At 43.3% G+C, this 23,373-nt stretch overlaps 1 protein-coding gene across 3 annotated transcripts in view; it reads right to left on the reverse strand.

Annotated features, from left to right (window-relative positions):
• The window catches only part of SH3BP2 (SH3 domain binding protein 2), a 67,024-nt gene extending 43,904 nt beyond the window's left edge, over nt 1-23,120 (reverse strand). For 2 of the 3 annotated variants that reach the window (XM_032781048.2, XM_032781049.2), the window contains exon 1: nt 23,022-23,120. The gene's annotated coding sequence lies outside the window, so the exon portion shown is untranslated. Of the gene's footprint in view, nt 1-22,185; nt 22,640-23,021 lie in introns of those variants that run through there. The other variant, XM_032781050.2, reaches the window with a different exon arrangement.
• Nucleotides 23,121-23,373: the final 253 nt, after the last annotated feature.

The raw sequence follows: 23,373 nt of genomic DNA on the forward strand, positions 1-23,373 counted from the left end.
ACTACATTCCATAGGGATAAGGTGCCACTGGGCATTTAAGAGGAGAAACAGAAGAGTCACCAGCAGCCTGTGTTTAAGAATTTCAACAGCAGAGCCTGGCGGCCTCTGCCTCCTTCATGTGTTTCTTTGCTTAAGTTTGGGATACTGGGTTTTTATTTACCTTCAGATGAAATATTTGGTTGAAAGGAATTCCACTGTATGGGACAGCAGTAAGTGGGATTTTTGCAGGTGAGGAAGCTACTATTTTCCCCTCCCATTTAAAATAATTCTACATACAGTTATAATTCCGTGAAACTAGTTTGCTCTACTGTATGAGTTACAAATAATGCATATAACATTGCCTGAATACTAAGGGATCAATCAGGGAAGATCTTTCAATGACACTACAGCTTATTTTAGAGTTAGAAAGTCCTAGGTGGGAAGTGGGGCTTTGTATTTATTTTTTTGTTAAAATCCCCTCCTGAACAGTATTGAGCTCCAAGTGCTAGTATTAGCACAAAACTGACCTATTCTTTTGAAGCTAAAGATTTATTTTAAAAACATAGAATAGACATTTCATGTACAATACTGCAGCGCACATTTGATTACATTTAACAGAAAAAATATTTGCATGAATTTAAAGCTTTAAGAAATCTGATCACAGTATTTCTGATTGAATTTGTACATAATTATAATAGTACCAAGAGCATGGTTAAAAAAAAAGAAGAGCAGCACACTACTGGAGTTACGATTTTAAAGACTCAGATATCGCTAGCCTTGCGGCACAGATACTTGTTTTTGGAAGCCATGACCAGACAATGGACCAGATTTGGTCTGGATGCAAGCAGCTGCCAGTGCATTTTAACCCTGAAGACAAGACTGATTTCTCTTCACATGCAAGCAAAAGAGAGAGGATTCAATTAAGATCAGCCCCATATCTTCTACATGTCTCTTCCCCAACTAATGCTAGTGTTAACTCCACAGATTCTTATGGGTGTGTGTGTGTGTGTGTGTGTGTGTGTGTGTGTGTGTGTGTGTGTGTGTGTGTATATATATTTACACATACTCACTCTGAAGACGTATTTTCACTTGGGGGGGGGGGGGGATCTACTTACTTCAAGTCCAGATAATTTGTTTTGATTTCCCAATATAATGAAAGTCATTAAAAACCCATCCCTCTGAAGTGACATTTTTCTTCCCACTTTCAGGATGTTACACTGGAAAGCAACCAAACTAATTCACAGCTCTTCCTTTTCATCTCTCAATCAGGGTTCCCTTTTGTCTCTGCCCTATAGCTGTCCTGGTTCACCCCAGCGAGCTAGGGGCATTGGCAGTTGGCATGCATACTGCAGGAGTTGCAAAGCAATGCCTGATTTTTTCTTGCTTTTGTTCATCTTGCAAATAATTCTTCTTGGATCATGACAATACTCTAAAATTATTTGCAGTAGATTCTGATTCAACCCTTTAGTTGATGCAAAGGTTCATGAGAACAGAAAGCAGTGTAAATCATGACAGTCCTACATTTATTGTGCCCCAAGGATTACATGAGAAAGAGAGAAGGGTGGGTGGAGAGAAAAATTTATACTAAGTTTACCAGAAGTTTTTAAGAACTTAGGCCTTGGCTACACTGGCGCTTTATAGAGCAGCAACTTTCTCGCTCAGGGGTGCAAAAAAACACCCCCCAAGTGCAGCAAGTTACAGTGCTGTAAAGCGCCAGTGTAAACAGTGCCCCAGCGCTGTAAGCTAATGCCCACAGGGAGGTAGAGAACCTGCAGCACTCTCCCAGCACTGGCGCTGCAACCACACTCGCGCTTCAAAGCGCTGCCGCGGAACCACTCCCGCAGCAGCGCTGTATAGCTGCAAGTGTAGCCATACTTTTAGTAGGGCCAGATTCTATCCTCACTTATAGCCTGTGCCAATGCCTGTGAAGTCAGTGGGCTGCCTGGGAGCATGAAAGCAAAATTTGTTTAGAAAAGTCAGTTATATCAACAAACAACAAGTGTGTATTAGATTTCCCTTGGAAACAGCCTTCTCAAATGAGCAAGGCTAATAATTGCAACTGTTTTCGTTTATCTGGATGGGATAAAAGAAGTCTGAAGTTGGAAGGGACAGTAATAAAAAATAAGTAAAGTAATACAACACTGACCTTAAAAGGGTTGCTGTCAAGTAGTTCATGCCCTAATCTGACCTACTTTAGAACTAAAATCTGACAGCAAATTGGGGAATTATATATTATTTTCATTTTTTTTAAATCCAGGCACATTGCAGATGTACAAGTTGGGAGGCATCATCAAAACAGATGAGGATCAGAATATTAAACAGGAAGATCTGGATGATTTTGAAGACTGGAGTGACAGAAATGGGATAAAACTCAATAGTACAAAGTGATGCACTTAGGGTCTAATAATTTCTGCTACAAGCTGGGAGCTCCTCAGTTGGAAATGACAAAAGAGGAGAGAACCCTGGATATGGGGGTCAATCACGGGATAACCCAGAACTACCAACATATGGTACCTCAGTGCGCAGGGGTGTTGAGGCTGGGCAGGTTCACAGCTATACAGCCCAATTTTCTCCCGTAGAAGAGTTAGGGCTAAAGCTTAGTGAGCAAGCCCACCTGCCGAGTAGCTGTGCCATTTAGCAGTGGCCTGAGGGCAGCACTGAAAGTTTCTGTCCCTGTGGGCATGCACCTGATTTACTTGAAACTGGGCGCTGGGAAAGGATTTTCCACATCACAAAGATGTTCTCTGAAAAAACAGATTTCAAGGTAAGTGATTTCCACTAAGACCGCCAATAGATATTTGAAAAAAGGGAAGTTATACCTACTGGAGAATATCAGACAGGCCAGCTACATCTGTTCTGTGGTTTACTTATCAGATGTATCAAAAGGATTCCCTCCAAAACCCACAAATCAAATATTTATCTAACTCCCTTGTACTTTCCACAGCTAGCTAGACTGTGGACTACATGAAATGAGATTGGATTTTCAGTCCAGTTCCCAAACACCTACAATAATAAATAGCAGAGCATACTAGCGCTAACTGGTAGCTGTGACACATGGCTAGAAAGGATTAAACATCCTGCAAAATAAATAACCCTCAAGAGACATGGGGAGATGATGTTTGTGTTTTTACATATGTATGAATAGGGTCAACAATATAATCAACAGTCCCTGTCTATGCTGTATTCTGATAATTCAAAGGTCAAAGGAACAGCCTAGCATTTAAATGAACTGTAAACACGGGATCTCTCAGTATTCATCTCTCTTTGACATGTATTGTGAATGGTGGAGGAACAAGCAAATGGCCTTTTGTTAATCAGTATAGCTAAGTACCCCCTTCAAAGTCATCCTAATTACCGTTTGTTCCCCCAAAGAAATCCCAACTTGTCACAAGACATGAAATTGTATAAAAGATCCTTGGGTCCTGATTCTGTCATCTCAGATCTGCTTAACCTTCATCAGGAGAAGTTTGAGTCGCAAGACTGAGGTCCCACTTGTGCTGGTGCTCTCTGAAGGTGATACTGGACATTGGACTAAAAACCTATGAACTATTTCTGAAAAAAAACTCTTTGCAACTACAAAGCTAACCAGCTCTATTATGAATCTGCATCTCAATGAATTGAATTTATTAATATACATAGAAACATTGTTTAACCATACTCTCTCTCTCTCGTTTTTTGAAACATTTTAGTTTAGTTAATAAGAATTGGCTGTAGCGTGTATTTGGGTAAGATCTGAAATACAGATTAACCTGGGAGGTAATGTGTCCGATCCTTCGGGATTGGAAGAACCGTTTCTTTTACATGAAGAAATAAGATTTACAGAAATTTTCATCATATTTGACATGGGTACCTGGATGGAGGCCTGAGGCTGGAGCACTTTAAGGGAACTGTGTTGTTTGGACTTCTGAGTAACCAGTAAGGTAATAAAGAGGAACAGGAGTTCTTGTGGCACCTTAGAGACTAACAAATTTATTTGAGCATAAGCTTCCATGGGCTACAGCCCACTTCTTCGGATGCATGGAATGGAACATATATTGAGGAAGATTATATATATATATACACCAATACAAGAGAACATAAAAGGGAGTGTGCCCTGCCAACTCCTAGAGGCCAATTAAGTAGGGTGGGGGGACTTTTGAACTGATAATAAGATAGCCCAGTACAGACAGTTTGTAAGAACTGTGAGAATACTTACAGAGGAGATGGATTCATGTTTGGAATGGCCAGCTTCCCAGTTCCCATTAATTCACATCAGCCATACCATCAGGGTTCAATTCACCTGCACATCTACCAATGTGATATATGCCATCATGTGGCCAGCAAGCCCCTCTGCCATGTACATTGGCCAAACCTGACAGTCCTACCCAAAAAGAAATTAATGGACACAAGGTCTGACATCAGAATCATAAACACTCAAAAAACCAGTAGAGAGCACTTTACCTTTCTGGTCATTCAATGACAGACCTGCGTGGTGGCCAATTTGCAACAGAAAGCGTTCAAAAACAGGACTCCAACGAGAAATCTGAGCTGGAATATGATATGCAAACTAGATACAGTCACCTTAGGTTAAATAGAGACTGGGGCCGGTATACATACGCATGTAAACTGATTTTAGCAGCGTTAAACCGATTCTTAACGCTGTACCCGTCCACACAATGAAGTCCTTTATATTGATATAAACGGTCTCTTAAATCAGGTTTCGTACTCCCTCCCAACGAGAGAGTTAGCCGCTAAAAATCGGTATTACCATATCGGATATTAGGGTTGTGTGGCCGCAAATAGGACCAGTATTGGCTTCCGGGCGGTATCCCACAGTGCGTCCACTGTGACCTTGCCTGTGGACGCGATCTGAACTCGGATGCAGTGGCCAGGTAGACAGGAAAAGCCCCTGCTCTGCGAACTTTTCAATTTCATTTCCTGTTTGCCCAGCGTGGAGCTCTGATCAGCACCGGTGCGATGAGTCCCAAATCCAAAAAGGGAGCTCAGGCATGGACCGCTACGGCGCATACTGGATCTGACACTGTAATGGGGAGACAAATCTTTTCATAGAGCTCCATTAAAGAAGAACAAAAATGCCGAGCATTTTAAAAAATCTCCAGGCTATTGATACAGATGTCAACAGCACCAGTGCTGTGTGACCAAGCGTAACGGAAAGCCAAAGAATCAAAATGGAACGCTCATGGGGATGGAGGGAAGTACCGAAGGACTCCAGCTATCCCACAGTACCCGCGCAGTCTCTGAAAATCATTTGCTTCTTGGCTGAGGCTCCAAGCCTGTAGGGTCAAAACATTGTCCAGGTCTATCTTGCTCAATTACCCTCCCTCCCCCTCCGTGATAGAAAGGGAAAAAATCGTTTTCTTGACTTTTCTTATGTCAACCATATGTCTACTGCATTGCAGCTGCTAGAACGGTTGCTGCCAGCATAAACAGTAGCTTCCTCTCTCCACCCCTCCCCGGGGGCAGACGGTACAGTAGCAGAAGGACTGATAGCCGTCCTTGTCATGAGCCGTGAGTGCTCTGGCTGGCCTCAGCGTGAGGCTGGCAGGGGCGCTTGGTTAAAAAGGAATGATTTCCTGGTCATCCCAGTAGATGGTATCAGCAACGGCTTGTAAATGTCATCATCATAGCAACTGAGGGCTGGAGCTCCCCATCAGATTCCCCTTCCTTGTATGTGTAAAGAAAGATTCTGTACTGCCTGGACTATCATTAGCAGTGGGATGCTGGGCTGCTCTCCCCACACCGCTTAATGTCTGCCTGGACTATCATGTAGCAGCTGAGGTGTCCGTCCCCTCATTTATATCTCACTACAAGTCAGGTTTCTTATCCGTGCATTCTTTATTACTTCATCACACAAATGGCGCGGCGGGGCACTGCCACGGGTAGCCCGAGGAAAGGTTTGGGGGAGGGAGGGAAGCAACGCGGTGGGGTTGTTGCAGGGGCACCCCCTAGAATGCATTAGCTCATCATTTCTGTGGGATTCTGACCACCGGATGCTGTGCTCTCTGTTCTCTGGTACACTGGATTCTCTAGTACACTTCCCATTTCTAGGCAGATGACTCTATTTTTAGATACCATAAAGGAGGATTGACTCGGGGAGTCATTCTCCTTATTTTGCTTTGCGCCCCGCGACCTCAGCCAGGGGCACCCTATGACAGCAGCAGACGGTACAGATGGAAGATAACGTTCATCTCGTTGCCACATTTACAATGGCACAGCAGACGGTACAGAACGACTTTGATAACCATCTCTGCTGTCATGCATAGGCACAATGACATTGTGCTGTTGTAGCGCTTGCAGTCCGCATCGTTAACAACATCCAGTGATATACGTGACAGCCTAAAAAACGAGCTGAACGGGCTCCATGTTGCCGTTGCTAGTGTGCGTTCCCAGGGCAATCCAGGAAAAAAGGGCGCGAAAATGATTGTCTTGCTGTTGCTTTCCCGGAGGAAGGAAGTCTGACGCATCTTACCCAGAAATCGACCTGTTGCGACAATGGGGATTTTTTGGGGGCCCGATCAGGCAGTGGATCTTCAACCAGTAATTCCATAGAGGCAGGGGCAGAGTGCGGGAACTATGGATAGCACTGGAATAGCTACCCACAGTGCACAACGCTCCAGAAATCGACGCTAGCCTCAGACCGATGGACGCACACCACCGAATTAATGTCTAGGGGCCGCGTGCACTTCGAACTTTATAGCAATCTGTTTTACAAAACCGTTTATTAAATCGAATTAAGTTCCCGTAGCGTAGACGTACTCTGGAATGGCTGAGCCATTACAAACATTGATCTATCTCCCCCTTGTAATTATTTCTTCACCACTTCTTATTCAAACTGTCTGCACTGGCTTATCTTGATTATCATTCAAAATTTTTTTTTTCCCCTTACTTAATTGGCCTCTAGAGTTTAGGTAGGGCAAACTCCCACCTTTTCATGCTCTCTGTATGATGTTATATACATCTCCTCAATATATGTTCCATTCTATGCATCCGAAGAAGTGGGCTGTAGCCCACGAAAGCTTATGCTCAAATAAATTTGTTAGTCTCTAAGATGCCACAAGTACTCCTGTTCTTTTTGCAGATACAGACTAACACGGCTGCTACTCTGAAACCTGTAATAAAGAAGCTGTTTTGTGCTGGTTTGGTAAATCTAAGTATTAGAATATCCACCAGCTTTTCGGGGATTGTCTGCCCCATTCTTTGCAGTTCATCCTGAGTGACCATAACTGGCTCCCCATTTGGATCCCAGTCACAATAGCCTAGTTGGCAGTACCAACGGAGAAGCCCATGAGAGCGCACTATTCTCTCTGACTTCTCCAGAGTACAGTTCCAGGGTACACAATCCAGCATCTTTCACAAACATTAAAATAAATAAAATAGCTACTTATACTAGTTGCTACATCTCCTCCATTTTGTACTACCTGCTCCTCATCCAGATAATGTTTCTGTTTCTCAAAGGTCTAACACTTCCTTAACTTTTAGTTTCCTGCACATTTCAAACAGTTTTGTAGCATCTGTAACATGGAGTGGAGTGGGGGAGAGAAGAGAAGAATTCTCTAAGCTCTCCTTATACCCCCAACACAAGACCCCAAGCAGACATTACCTACGGATGGGCAGCCTATCAAAGATTAGTTTCCATATCGGCAGCAGCAGCAGGAACTGGAAAAGATTTGCTGCATCCCACAACAGGTGATGTACCTGCCCCTTTAACAGCCTGCCATGGGGGGCATAGTCTCAAAGAATCAGGCAGAGGTTTAGATCAGTGGGTCTCAATCTTTCCAGACTACTATACCCCTTTCAGGAGTCTGATTTGTCTCGAGTATCCCAAGTTTTACCTCAATTAAAAACTTCTTGCTTACAAAATCAGACATAAAAAATGCAGAAGTGTCACAGCACACTATTAGTGAAAAATTGCTTACTTTCTCATTTTTTCTGCATTAAATTTTAGTTTGTACTGACTTCACTACTGCTTTTTATGTGGCCTGTTGTAAAACTAGGCCAATATCTAGATGAATTGACGTACCCCCTGGAAGACCTCTGCATACCTCAGAGGTACGTTTACCTCCGGTTGAGAACCGCTGATTTAGATGACTAAATCCCATTCCAACCAGAAAATTGCATAGCTAGAACTGTCTGCAATGCTTTGAAAACATACCTGAGATTTTACTAGAGACTGAGTCAGTGACTTCTAAATTATGGGAGAGAGCTCAAAATGTTCACATCTGGTTGATTAGTTAGGCACTTAGAAGTTGCAGATGCTCAGCACCTCTGCAAACCAGGTCACTTACTTGTTTGCCTAAATACAGATTCAAGTGTCTAACTCTGGTCAACCAAGTTTCCAAATGAGGGACAGTCTTCATAGAAAAAAAAAACAAGGAGTCCATAAAGCCACAAAGACTCCTCATTGTTTTTGCTGATGCAGACTAACACGGCTACTACTCTGAAATCAGTCTTCATAGAATATGTCTTGACTGAAGAGTAGCCTGGGTAATTGGCACCTGAGTGTAAGCAGACACTCTGCAATGACCTGAATCACTTGTCCTCGTTGGTGCTGCACAGGCTTCTGGGGATACATCCCAAGGTTCTTTGTCTGCAGTAAGCTGAGCCACTCTACAATTCTTTCTCAGCGAATTGTGGGAGAACTCATCTATCCACCTGGGCACACAGAAGGAATTGTGGGATGGTACTGAAAGACTATTAGCACGTGAGAATTTAGCCTGCATCCTCACTGCAAAGTGGGCCGGTTTCGAGCCCAAATGAAAGCACCACTCGAACTTCTGTGAATAGTCTGAAGTCAAGTGAGTTAGCCCCAACTGAAAGCAATGCCAAACTTGGGTGAGAGGTTTGTGTGTGGATTCAGGTTAGGAACAACACCCAGTAAGGCCCTGGGTTAACTGCAATGAAGACATATCCAAGTGTTTGGGGATGAAAGGTGCTATAAAGCTGCAATTATCTGAGGTGGTCTCAAGCCCTTATCTGTGTAATCCATACCAAATCTGTGACCAGGAGAGTAATGCAGAAGAAACAGGCTGTACACAGTCCTTCCAGTCCAAAAAGACTGGACTACTTCTCAAATGTTTAATAGATCTATTTGTTAAGCAATGTGTCAAATTAATAATTCATTCAGTTTCTAGCAGCACTGTCACAAGAATAACGATTAAACCTTCCAAATTTTCCTCAGAGGAGCCAAGCTGCAGGGTTAGCTGCAAGTTTATGAAGTAATGTCTTAAGGCCAACGTCTGCTCTCAGATGCATGCAAGCAGGTCGCATTGAAGTTATGGAGAGTTATAGGTCTGGACCCAGGAGCAGATTTGTCCCCTAATGATTTTGTAACAAATTTCAGGAAAAGTTTGGAATTTGACGAATCCTGCCTATTTAAACAGTCAAAGTGGGAAAGGGTTAATTTTAAAAGTGACAGTAGAAATAATTTTGAAAGGAAAATATGCAAACATTTGTTGTTATTAAAAGATTAATTTGTTTCCAGGATGATGATTAGTTTCTGTTGGTACAGTAGCTGAAGTTAAAAATAGGTAAGGGGAAACAAAGGTTCATGCCAAACCACTCTCTGCTACTCTATTTTTTGATCTGAGGAGGCAGACTTCCCTAGATTAAGAATACCTAAATTTTGTCTAATCAATTTCCAATTCCCTTTCTCCTTTTTTCCCCTCACATTTCATGGGACTTATCTAGACATTTTAGTTTTCTAGCGCATTTGTTAAGAACTAAAGTTATTTTTCCATATTAACCTTTAAATAAGAAGAAAGAATTACAATCTAAGGTTCTTAGATGTTTTAGAAGAATTTCACAAACCAAAAACACTCATTACGTTCAAACACTCCAATACGAATCAAGTTTAAAATTTGCAAACATATGTTGTTATGTATCTTGAGTCATGCAATTTGCTGCTGAACCGACCCCTTGCTACAGAGTTGTGCTTCAGAATCCAAGCATTCACTTTACATTTATGTTTCTAGCACTTTTAGTTATGCAGAAAATCTTCATATTTATTTTGTGATATAAAACTAATACATAGTTGTCTTCCTGAGTTTGCAGCCAGCCTAAAATAATAGCTCTGAGAAAAGTAAACTGCCCCCATTCATATAAATGAATAATTAACTCAGAATCCTAATGGCAAGGTTATCTTTATATATTTTTTCTCTCTCTCACTGATCATTGTTTTAGCACAAACACATCCAGCGAAGTCGATATACCAATCCTACCACTGTTGGTTGCAGGAACAGTAGGGCACTGGGCAATAGATTGCTATCAAGAGTTGCGGGAATGGAAAAAATACGAGTTCAAAGTCTCTTTCACAAGTTTCAAATCAACTCTGTGCTGTTTCACAAAAGAGAGGTAAAAAGAAGATTCATTCCCTTTTCTGTGCCAAAATCTCAACCACCTGCCTGGTTTCCAAAATCTAAATGCCTTTTCCCAGGAGCCAAAAGCCCCAAATGTCTCCTCTGCCAAAACTTTTAGCTCTGTTCTCTCTCTCTTCCCCCTTCTCTGCAAAATTTCTATAAGTAGTTTTGAGTTTTAAATACAAAATTCTGGAGCACACTAGTGTTTTGGGATGGGGGGAAAGAGTAAAAAAAATCAATCAATTTACTATCCAATTAAATAAAAAATGCTGAATAATTGTTCACTTTTTAATTTGTTCAAATCTGCTGCAGAATCTCTCAAGCTGGTGCAAGGAGTGCTGCGTCGACCAGCGGACCCTGAGCAGAATTTCAGCACAGAAGAAAAAGATTTCCCACCCCGCTGGAGCAAAAGCCTGTTCAGCTGGTTGAAAATCAAACATAAAAATTAAGTTAAATGTACTCAGTGAAATATTTTTGCAAATGTTCCTCTTCATTATTTTGATTCTCTTTAAAACAAAAGAAAAGACAAACAAGGAAATTAAATGCAAAATCCTATGTTAACACAACATGAAGATGGAGAATGATTAATCACCTCATTGTAAAGCTGTTTAGAGTTAAGGCTGCCTCTATGCATTATTATAAGGCCATTCACTAAATCACACAGCATAGGTTTGTCTTAACAATAACATACTTGGTGCTTTAAAACAGTCAATTTCACAAAGCTGAAGACAATTATGAGTCAAATCAGTTGGGAGAAAATCTAAAGATAATAATGTGAATGTAACTGGGAACTGTTTAAGAACATTTACCAGCTGCCTAAAAAGGTGCGATCACACAATTGGGAAAAAAGGCCATACCTATTTAAAAAAACCTACCTGACTTAGAAAAGAAGTGAAAGCACCTATACTTTTTTTTTTTAAATATGTTTGCAGCGTTGTTTGCAAACGAAACCTGCACAACACCTTCAAAAGGTGAGCCTAGAAACTTGAATTGATAACACTGTTAGACACTAAACACCTTGGATTTAAAAGGGATACTGGTTTCATGGCCCACTGCAACAATCTGAAACACACACCATGTCTGCCTGTTAACCATAATGGCCCACTTCAAACTCCTTTTGCATAACAATCTCTTATTGCCACATTATCTCAAGTGACCCCCTACCATGGTTATCCTTTATTTTTAACTATCTGTCCTTACTTCTAATTAACTCACTCTGATTTCTTTCCCCAGATAGGAAAAACTCTGTGGCTTATGGCTACAGAGATTCTCAACGGGTACACCGAGGTCTTCCAGGAGGTACATCAGTTTGAACTCAGCCTCCCTGATTGAACTAACCTTGTTATCTCCAGACTGATTCTTGCCTGCATATTTAATACTTGCCTCTGGAAATTTCCATTACATGCGTCTGACAAAGTGGGTATTCGCCAGGGGCGGCTCTAGCCATTTCGCCGCCCAGGCAGCACGCTGCGGGGAGGCGCTCTGCCAGTTGCCGGTCCCGCGGCTCCGGTGGACCTCCCACAGACGTCCCTGTGGAGGGTCCGCTGGTCCAGTGGCTCCGGTGGACCTCCCGCAGGCGTGTCTGCGGATGCTCCACCAAAGCCGTGGAACCAGCGGACCCTCCACAGGCACGCCTGCAGGAGGTCCACTGGAGCCGCCTGCCGTCCTCCCGGCAACCGGCAGAGTGCCCCCTGCGGCATGCCATCCCAAGCACATGCTTGGCGTGCTGGGGCCTGGAGCCGCCCCTGGTATTCACCCATGAAAGCTTATGCTCCAATACATCTGTTAGTCTTAAAGGTGCCACAGGACACTCTGTTGCTTTTTACAGATCCAGACTAACATGGCTACCCCTCTGATACTCGTCTAGATCAGTGTCTCTCAATCTGGTTTCGTTACCCCAGGGAGAGGTGCTGCAGAGGATAGATTGGGGGCGGGGGGTGACAAGTGCAGGGCCATTGTTAGGGGGTGACAAGCAGAGCAATTGCCCAGGGCCCCACGCCACGGGGGGAGGGGGGGCGTGAAGCTAAGTTCGATGCTTCTGCCCCAGACAGCAGGGGCTTAGGGGAATCCAGACCATCGAGGGGCTGTCTCACGCCTGCTCTGCAACCTTGTGCGTGTTGAAATTAGGGCTGTCAAGCAATTAAAAAACATTAATCACGATTAATCACACTGTTAAACAATAATAGAATACCATTTAAATATTTTCAGATGTCTTCTACATTTTCAAATATAATGATTTCAATTACAACACAGAATTTTAAGTGTACAGTGCTCACTTTATATTTATAAGTATTTGCACTGTAAAAAAACAAAAGAAATAGTAGTTTTCAATTCACCTAATGCAAGTAACGTGCAATATCTTTATCATGAAAGTTGAACTTACAAATGTAGCATTAGGTATAAAAAAACCTGCATTCAAAAATAAAACAATGTAAAATTTTAGAGCCTGAAAGTCCACTCAGTCCTACCTCTTGTTCAGCCAATCGCTCAGACAACCAACTTTCTTTACAGTTGCAGGAGAGGATAATGCCTGCTTCTTGTTTACAGTGGTACCTGAAAGTGAGAACATGCATTCTCATGACACTGTTGTCCCCGGTGTTGCAAGATATTTACATACCAGATGCGCTGAAGAGTCATATGTCCCTTCAGGCTTCAACCACCGTTCCAGAGAACATGCGTCCATGCAGATGATGGGTTCTGCTTGATAACGATCCAAAGCAGTGCAGACCAACATGTTCATTTTCATCATCTGAGTCAGATGCCACCAGCAGAAGATTGATTTTCTTTTTTGGTGGTTCGGGTTCTGTATTTTCCGCATTGGAGTGTTGCTCTTTTAAGACTTCTGAAAGCATGCCTCACACGTCATGCCTCAGAATTTGGAAGGCACTTCAGATTCTTAAGCTTTGGGTCGAGTGCTGTAGCTATCTTTAGAAAGCTCATATTGGTTTCTTCTTTGCATTTTATCATATCTGCAATGAAAGTGTTCTTAAAATGAAGATGTTCTGGGTCATCGTCCGAGACTGCTATAACATGAATGCAGGTAGAGCAGGAGATATACAATTCTCCGCCAAGGAGTTCAATCACAAATTTAATTAACGCATTTTTTTTTTTAACGAGGGTCATCAGCATGGAAGCATGTCTTCTGGAATGGTGGCCGAAGCATGAAGCAACATACAAATATTCAACGTATCTGGCACGTAAATACCTTGCAACGTCAGCTACAAAATTATCATGCAAATGCCTGTTCTCGCTTGCTGATGAATAAGAAGAGGGCAGCATTTTCTCTTGTAAATGTAAACAATGTTTGTCTTAGTGACTGGGTGAACAAGAAGCAGGACTGAGTGAACTTGTAGGCTCTGAAGTTTTACATGGTTTTGTTTTTGAGTGCAGTTATGTAACAAACAAAATCTTCATTTGTAAGTTGCACTTTCAGGACACAAAGACGGCACCACAGTACTTGAAAAATACTACTACTTTTCTTTATCATTTTTACAGTGCAAATATTTGTAATAAATAATATACACTGATTTCAACTGCAACACAGAATACAGTAAATATGAAAATGTAGAAAAACATCCAAATATTTAATAAATTTCAATTGGTAGTCTATAGTTCAGATTTTTTTAATCGCAACTAATTTTTTTTTAATGAATCACATGAGTTAACTGCAATTAATTGACAGTCCTGGACAGAAGCAGTACCACAGATCATAGGTGGTCAGGGGTCTACAGATTGAGAGCCAATGCCATGTAATGGAAGTAAATTCAGAAAGCTTTTGAACTAATCTCTGTTTGAAGTTTTTTCTAAATATAAAAAATGAGTTAAACAGGTCTCCCTTCAGCTCTGGCCTTTCTTGAGTTTCTGGGCCTTTTGAATAGGTTGTAACTCCATAAGACTTTTATTTGATGTCTGTTCACTTCACCATCAACTGCCCACAGAGATGATCAGGATCCCCTTAGTGGCATGGTAGATAGCTAAGTTTAAAAGTGGCCAAATGTGCTATCATACCAGGGCAATTATTCAGCCTAGCTCTTTATAATCTGTTTTTTTAATTGCCAGAGCCTATGCATTCCAGTTTCTTTTCCCTGGGCTAAGAATGACAGAAGACAAGAATTTCTTGAGCAAGAGCTCTAGTCGAGAAGCTCTAGCAACTCAAGAAGCTCTAGCAACTCAAGTTTACTACTACACAGGAATTCAAGCTATTCCCTCCCCTTCCCGACTCCTCACTTGTCCCAAAGCAAAATCTGCACGAGATGAACACACTAGTATTACAGAGAGCAAATGTTAGCCCTGGGGTCTAAACTACAAAGTCATGTTAGTACAACTACATCACTCAGGGATGTGGAAAATCCACACTCCTGGGCGACGTAGTTACACCAACCAAACTTTCAGGACAGACAGTGCTGTGTCAATAGGAGGGCTTCTCCTGTCAATATAGCTACCGCCTCTTCGGGAGGTGGAGTACCTACACTGATGGCAGAAGCTTTCCTGTCAACACAGGCAGCATCTTCACTAAGCACTACAGCAGCACAGTTTTATCAGTGCAACTGCGCCGCTGGAGTGCTGTAAGTGTAGACAAGCCCTTAGTTTCTGAATGGGACGTTTGTTGAGCAGATTTGTTGCAATACTGCAACTTCTTTAACCTTCTCAAACCAGTTTATAAAGAAGTCTCTCTGTTTCTGCCAAAGCATTTATGGCCTATTTATGGCTGAGCACCTGCAGCCCCTGCACTGAGGTCCTCAGAACCTCTAAAAGTCAGATGATTACTGTACGAAATTCACTCCTTGCCTGGGGAAAGGTAGTTTTCACAAAACTCCTGCCTGTGTGCCATGAAATATGGCAATCTACCTCTATAACCTCATCATCTCAGATGGTCTTTTCAGCATCCACCCAGCCACCCCTATTTGCACTTATAAACAGAAAAGAAGTTTATGGTGAGGGCTCTAGTATTTTCAGGGTCGGCTCCAGGCACCAGCGGAGGAAGCACGTGGCTGGGGCGGCATTCCGTCCATTCTTGGGGCGGCACAGCCCGGGCAGCTTTTTTTTTTTTTTCTGCTTGGGGCGTCAGAAATGGTAGAGCCAGTCCTGAGTACTTTAAAAGGCAAGTTTTCAAGGACAACAGCAAAAAACCTTCACGACTGGTGTTCACAAAATATCATGGCAGCATTATACTGTCTCTAGAGTTGAGGATACATTGAAAGTTCCACTGTTAGCCTTTGTTTGACCTCCCCTCTAACTTTTTGTCTGAGCAAACAATTTGAAGATGTGTGTGTGTAATGTAGGTTAGAAGAATTTTCTTCCAAAAATTTCATAACACTAAGAAACCAGAGTGTCTGAAGTGGAGGACAGAGAGGTACACAGATGAGACTCTCAGGGACACAACTTCCATCCCTTCCAGATGATGTCATTGTATTCTCTCACTTTGAGGATACCCCTCTGGGGTATGGGACCCCAGTTATTGGGAACAGACAAGTAATAGTAATGGGGGCTTTGATTATTAGAAACATATAGTTTGGTTTGTGCTGACCGGAAGAATCTCATGGTGAATTGCATGCTGGTTGCAGACCTCTTGAGACATCTAGATAGACTTACGTGCAGTGCTGGGGAAGAGTCGATAGTCCTGGTATACGTAGGCAGTAATGACATAGGGAAAGGTAGAAGAGAGGTCCTGGAGACCAAATTTAGGGTGCTACTGTAGCCTATAGATAAGGCTACAATTTAGTCACAGAGGTCACGGCAGTCTTGGATTCCATTACTTTACCCCACTTCAGCTCTCAGCAGCTCAAGCCGGGGCTGGAGGCGGGATTGTGTGCCCCTGCCCTACAATTGGGGCTGGATGGCAGGAACCAGGACCCTGCAACCCCTGCCCTATGGCTTGGGGAGGGTGGCTGGAGCAAGGACTGCACACCCCTGTCCCGCAGCTACGGGTTTTGGAACAAACTGATAAAGTAAACGTAATAAGTCACCAGGACCAGATGGTATTCACCCAAGAGTTCTGAAGGAACTCAAATATGAAATTGCAGAATACCAACTGTGGTATGCAACCTATCACTTAAATCAACCTCTTACCAGATGACTGGCAGATAGCTAATGTGACACTAAATTTAAAAACAGGCTCCAGAGGTGATCCTAGCAATTTCAGGCCATAAGCATATTTCAGTACCAGGCACATTGGTTGAAACTATAGTAAAAACAAATAATCAGATACATAGATGAACACGATTTGTACACTGGAAAACATAATCCCAACCCCATACAAAATGATGGGGTGTAAATTAGGTACTGCCACTCAAAAAAGAAAAATTGGGGCCATTGTGGATAGTTCTCTGAAAACATCTGCTCAATGTGCAGCAGCAGTCAAAAAAACCATCAGAATGTTAAAAACCATCAGGAAAGGGACAGATAAGACAGAAAATATCAATGCCGCTATACAAATCCCATGGTATTCCGCATCTTGAATACTGCATGCAGATCTGGTCACCTCATTTCAAAAAAAGATATATTAGAATTGGAAAAGATACAGAGAAGGACAACAAACATGATTAGGGGTATGGAACAGCTTCCATATGAGGAGAAATTAAAAAAGACAGACTGTTCATTTTAGTAAGGAGATGACTAAGAGGGGATATGATAGAGGTCTATAAAATCATGAATGGTGTGGAAAAAGTGAATGGGGAAGTGTTATTTACCCCTTCACAGAACACAAGAACCAGTGGTCACCCAAAAAAAATAGGCAGCAGGCTTAAAACAAAAGGAAGTACTTCTTCACACAACACAGTCAACCTGTGACACTCATTGCCAGGGGTTGTTGTGAAGGCCAAAAGTATAACTGGGTTCATAAAAGAATTAAATAAGTTCATGGGGGATAGATTCATCAATGGCTATAACTCTTGGGTGTCCCTAAGCCTCTGACTGCCAGACGGGATGGATCACTCCATAACTGCCCTATTCTGTTCATTCCCTCTGAAGCCTTTGGCACTAGCTACTGCTGGAAGACAGGATAGTGGGCGAGATGAACCATTGGCCTGACCCAGTACAGCCATTCTTATGTTCTTGTGAAACAGTTTTCACAGTGTAGTTTAAAAAATTAGCACTTAATATATTTCAGTGTCTCATGGTCTCTTTTCAACAAAGACCATAGTTTAGATTCCTCAACTGGCCTCAGCCTTCAATGAAGAACGCATGTTTTATATTCCTTATTTGATCTAGGCACTTTAACATAGGATACTTGGAAAAGCCCAGGAGGAAAAAACAAAAATAAATGATCATTAAATGCATCTGTGTCAAGAGAACTGGTGGACATATACATATGTGAAAGAGACAGTTTAAAAGATACACACTCCATTCCGCATTCTCATTAGTGAAGGTGGCCAGCATCCTTACACACCCTTCCCAAAAAGCGTTCTTTCAACCAGGCACACACATCATCTCAGGGCTTGGCTACATTGGCACTTTACAGCACTGCAACTTTCGCGCTCAGGGGTGTGAAAAAACACCCCCCTGAGCGCTGCAAGATACAGTGCTGTAAAGTGTCAGTGTAATCAGGGCGGCAGCGCTACACGCTACACCCGAAAAGGATGTGGTTTACATGCAGCACTGGGAAAGCTCTCTCCCAGCGCTGCCGCTCTGACTACACTCACACTTCAAAGCGCTGCCGCGCCAGCGCTCCTGCAGCGCTGTCACGGCAGCGCTTTGAAATTTCTAGTGTAGCCAAGCCCTCAGCTTACCCATGACCCCTCCATTCAATTGCCTGTACTCCAGCTCCCTCTCATAAACTCCTGTAATACCCTGGTTCGCCCCAACGCACCACAGCCTTTAGAGGCAACTCTGAAGTGTCTCAATTAAGGAACACATTGAAAGGAGAGTGAGGTTCCATGGAAGTTACAAGCATTGCTGGCTATTTGGAGAAGGATCAATAGGTCACAAAGACCTCAGGCCTAACAGAATTTTTTTCCCCAGCAACATGAATAGGCCTGAAGACTTATAACACTCCTTCCTTTGAAGGTTAATCCATGGCCCTAGAAGGTGTAACACACTTCCTATTTGTTAAATCCTTCAGATGTTGCGGCATCAACAAAAATCCTTGGAATCCTCTGCATCAAAAGACTGAATGCAGGGTGAAGTACTCCAAGGTCTATTGAGATTTCTGATGTAACTCTGGAGGCTGCCTGGGCCACTTCATCTGGGTAGGAAAGGTCTCATGGAGGGGATAACTGCTAAACACCTCACCAACATTACAAGACTCACCTATCAGTTATCTTGGCAAAATCTAGAAAGTTTAAAACGGTCTGCAGAAGCAATAAACCCAGATCCTAATCTTGCAAACACTTACGTACGTAAGTACTGTTTGTACAATGGGACTACACATCTGTAAGCGTCTGTAGGATCAGGACCTTAATCACCAACAATTAACTGACTAGATGGCTCACAGAGCTACATGTCCCACAGAAAGTAAAAATCTGATGAACTGCCAGAAGACCTTATGTTAGGATATAGATATTCAGGCCTGTCTGCAAAGGCCTATACTTTAAGAATTTAGGTGTATTCTTATCACTTAGCTAGTTATAGAGGTATAAAAGAAAGTATCAAAGATCACTGTCTGTGTAATGGCCTTCTCTTACTGTGACAGGCTAAGACCTTCAGCTAAGATGTAGTTAGGCAGCCATAAGCTGGGAAGTGTACGCTCACATCCTCACATTCCAAACTAGTCACATTGAAATAAGGTGCTGTTGGGCTATTAGGAATACAATCCTGTCCTGATATTCCTATCACCTAAAGAGAAAGGGAAAAGCCTAGAAGATGTAAAAGGAAACAGTTTGATCGCATCCTGTCTGGCAAGAACTCACTTATCAATAGACACAGCTGGAGAACCCTTATGTCTGTATAGATGTAGTAGTGAAATTCTCACTTCTGTATTGTTTTGTATGTTTATTTGCATGGTCTTTGTCTGGTTCTGATTGTTTCTGTCTGCTGTATAATTAATTTTGTTGGGTGTAAACCAATGAAGGTGGTGGAATATAATTGGTTAAATAACCATGTTACAGTATATTAGGATTGGTTAGTTAAATTTCAGTAAAATGATTGGTTAAGGAATAGCTAAGCAAAACTCAGGTTTTACTATACAGTCTGCAGTCAATCAGAAAGGGTGGGGGAATGGGAACAGGGACTGGGGATGGGGGAATTGGAAGCATGTCTTGCTAAAGGGTAAAATGGGAACAGGGGATGGGAACAGGAACAGGGACACAGGCAGGCTCTGTGGTGTCAGAGCTGGGAAGGGGGACACTAAGGAAGGAAACTGGAATCATGCTTGTTGGAAGTTCACCCCAATAAACATCGAATTGTTTGCGCCTTTGAACTTCGGGTATTGTTGCTCTCTGTTCATGCGAGAAGGACCAGAGAAGTGAGAGGGTGAAGGAATAAGCCCCCTAACACCTTATAATTGTTGTTTTTGTCAGATGTCCAACACCAGGCAACCACACAGAAATTCAACAGTAACGGGACACTGACAAGTTAAAATTCATATTTTAAAAAAGAAAAAAAAAAAGTTAACCTAAGTTGCTAGCACCTTAGATTTTTAGAAATTGAGTTTATTTTTCACCTTTTAGGTTCTTGTGCTGCAAACGCACATCTGCCTAATTTTACTCATATCAAAGGCAGTGGGACTACTCACGTGGGTAAAGTTAAGCACAGCTGTAAGATTTTGTAGGCTCAGGACTTTAGACTATCCACTTCTTGCATTTCTATCTGTTTGAGCAATGTAAACAAACCATTCAGTTCTTAAATCTTTCAGTTTCTGATTGGATGCATTAGGAAAATAACTGCAATGTTTGGTTTTCAGCCACTATATTAGAACGCTAGATAGCTTTTAAAAATAAACTGTTCTCATACATATTTTTATTTCAGTGGTAACATTTCTATTGCCATTAGGTTTTGTCAAATATTACTAAGAAAATCTAGGTTCACCTGACAGCATCTCTTTAAGCATGTGATCTTTAGTAATTAAACTGAAAACTAAGGATGTGCTCTTGCAAGCTTATGTGCAGCGTCTGTCTGTGCATGGTTACAGGATCACGACCTAAACTGTGACAAAACTGGTCTTATGAACAAGTCTGCATAAACCAGCTTGAAATGTCTGCAACAAGACATTTTTGAGCTATGAGAGATCACAAGTACAAAGATTTAAATCTTTGCCAAAACCGGTTCCTTTCATACCCCAAAATAAAAAACAAAAATCTGTCTTCCTGCCTTTGACAAAGAATGAAAAAATTCAAGCCAAAAAGGAGTTTATTGAACATTTGGAGATTTGCCACACAGAGGCGAGATTATAAAGGAAACAGCATTTAACCCACCACTATGCAGGCTCACTAGTGACTCCCTATCAGTGGGGCATTGCCCAGAGTGGTGACTCACCTCTTCACAGCAAAATACAGAAGGGGGCAGGCGAGAAACAGTCTAACATCTTTGGAGATAAAAGGAAATTAATGTTTTGCATCTGGTGTGAAAGTTATGTCTGAATAAAACATGCACCAGAGTCTGTAGCTATACATTCCTGCAGAAATAAAAATTAGAAATAAGCCAACAGATATGTAGTCGGCCATGTGAATTGATTTCAGATCCCAGTCTCAGATCCACATGCTACTAGCCATTCACAGCAGCAAACTTATCAGATAATTTATTTTAAATACCTCTAACTAAATACAATTCTAGGACTCATGGAAAGCGGCAGATTAACAACATACTGAAAATTGAAGTGCTTTTTCATCTACAGACAAAGTACAGCACAGACAGAAGCAGGAGAAGCTTCTCCACATCACCCCAATGATGTGCCCACAGCCTACCCATGATAGCCACCTCCTAGGCATACAAGAGCCGGTCGTTCTCCATGCTCATTTATTCCTGGGCTTCTCTATTACTCGCAAGCTCAAAACGTACCAATTATCATGGTGTTTTCTGTAATGTGAACTTTCCACAGAGAAACGGGCCAATTCACCTCTCCTCCCCCATTAATTCTGGATGGAAACAGCTTTCAGTCATCATTGACCTGGGCTGGATTCAAGCTGGTCACCTAAGAGGTTAAAGGACCCAGATCTCACTACACACTATTACTCAAACCAGTTTCCCCAAATCTGCTGACCTGAGCAGTGATGTTCATAGAGTTCAGTTTCTCAGATAAATGGTGGCTGCAAACCCTGAGGGGGCTGGAGGTATGTTTAAGGGGCTTACAGAATATCTTACTACTACACTGCTGTCACTGAGGCAAATGTTTTTAAACCATCTAGTTCTTTGCACCCCTCAACTTTAAAAAGCCTCTCAGACTTCTGCTTTAATATCTAATTCTCATCTAACTAGAAAAATGCCAGGAAGCACCTTTGAACGTCTAGTTTGTAATTCAAACACCAAAAAGGCTCAAAGTTAGTTGGAAAGTGATGATTTTTAAAAGAGAGCACAAGGCACCCACTCAGATCCACTGATTCTAATGCCAAGAAGGGGCCATTGTTTCCAGGTCAGACTAGACTAAGTTTTTTCTGTACAATTCTCCCCCTACTTTCCCTCAACCACAACAGGTTTCTGGGCTCACCTTACTGAGCTGCTCTGTCCCGCCCTCTATCTGCAGCCACACAAACCAAAGAGAGATCTGAAAGGAGGAGTGAATGTTGATTGCAAGGTCAGATGTTAGGTCCATTCTCCCCTAAGGACTACTACAGAAACTCTCCTCTGACCGATGGGCATGCTATTTTTAGGGTTGCCAACATTGTCAAAAATGTGGGACTGCTTTCTTAGCACCCCACCTCTCCACTCCATATCATCATTATTATAATTAATATGACCAATGGTAATAAGCAGTACTCACCGACACTTGCCAAAACTATTTCTTGCTGCTTTTTGCAGCACTGGGCAAGTCCTGATCTCGTTGTACACAGAGATGAGGAAATAAGGGCCACCCCTTGTAATAGGAACTGTTGGCAACTCTACCATAAGCACCTTTTTAGCACCGACTAAACTACATCAGGCATGCTGGGTTCCAAGCCCTGCGGATGGTACGCTGAGCTTCCAGCCTGGACCTGTTGCAGGAAAGTTCTCTGAAGCCAGATAATGGGTGCAAACCACACATTACGCCAACAGGTCCTAGCAACTCAGAACGTGCCCAGCTCACCAAGAGGGAATGTTTGCGTTTGCATTTGCAACAAAACTCATTTTTAAGCCACTGTGAGTCATCGGAGTTTCCAGCCGCCTTTAGCCTACGGCTATAGGATTAACCCGGCAGCCCTCGACCCAAGCAATGCCGCTTAGTCTGCAAAGCGCCCCGTGACTAATGCTACACACAACTCCCCTCACCCCACCCCCGGCCAGGAGAGGAGAGCGGGGCCGCCCCAGTATCGAGCGCTCGCTGCACTGAGCCACCAGCGGCCTCCCCGCAGCCTGCCCCGCGTAAGGCGGCAGGACACAGCCGGGGTAGCAGGCGAGGGGCCGCCCCGCTCCCACCGTGCAGCAGGCAGGGGGTGAGAGGCTCGCCCAGGGCCACGGGAAGGGCGCCCCAAGGGCAGCCCCGCCAGCAGTCCCCGGGGGCACGGCCTGGAAGGGGGTTAAGCCAGCAGAAGAACCCGCCCGGCAGCCCAGCGAGCGGAGCAGGGGCAGCCAGACTCCTGCCTGGGCGCTGTGGCTCAGTCCCACCCCACAGCAGCTCACCTGGGTGCCGCCAGCTTCCAGCCGCACCTGGAGGCCAGGCAGTGCAGCCAGCAGCCACGCTCCCGCGTCCAGCGCCGGAGCCGAGCCCCTGCTGCTACCTCGGAGCCCGTCCGCTTCCTCCACCTGCTCCAGCTCTGCTCCTCCTCCCCCAGCAGCGCCCGCCTCCTCCCTGGGAGGGCTCCGCACAGGCTTCCCCCCACGCGCCCGCCGCTACACCTCTGTCAGCGCAGGGCAGAGGTAGGATCTGGGGCGGCCGCACGCCACGCGAAAGTCCTCCCCTGACAGAGGCTGCGGCACAGGCTGCCTGCGAAGAGAAGTGATGAGGCAGGCCCAGGAGCGACAGTGCGCAGGT

The sequence above is a fragment of the Chelonoidis abingdonii genome, chromosome 5 (assembly GCF_003597395.2).
Source record: "Chelonoidis abingdonii isolate Lonesome George chromosome 5, CheloAbing_2.0, whole genome shotgun sequence".
In the NCBI taxonomy this organism is placed as follows: Eukaryota; Metazoa; Chordata; order Testudines; family Testudinidae; genus Chelonoidis; species Chelonoidis abingdonii.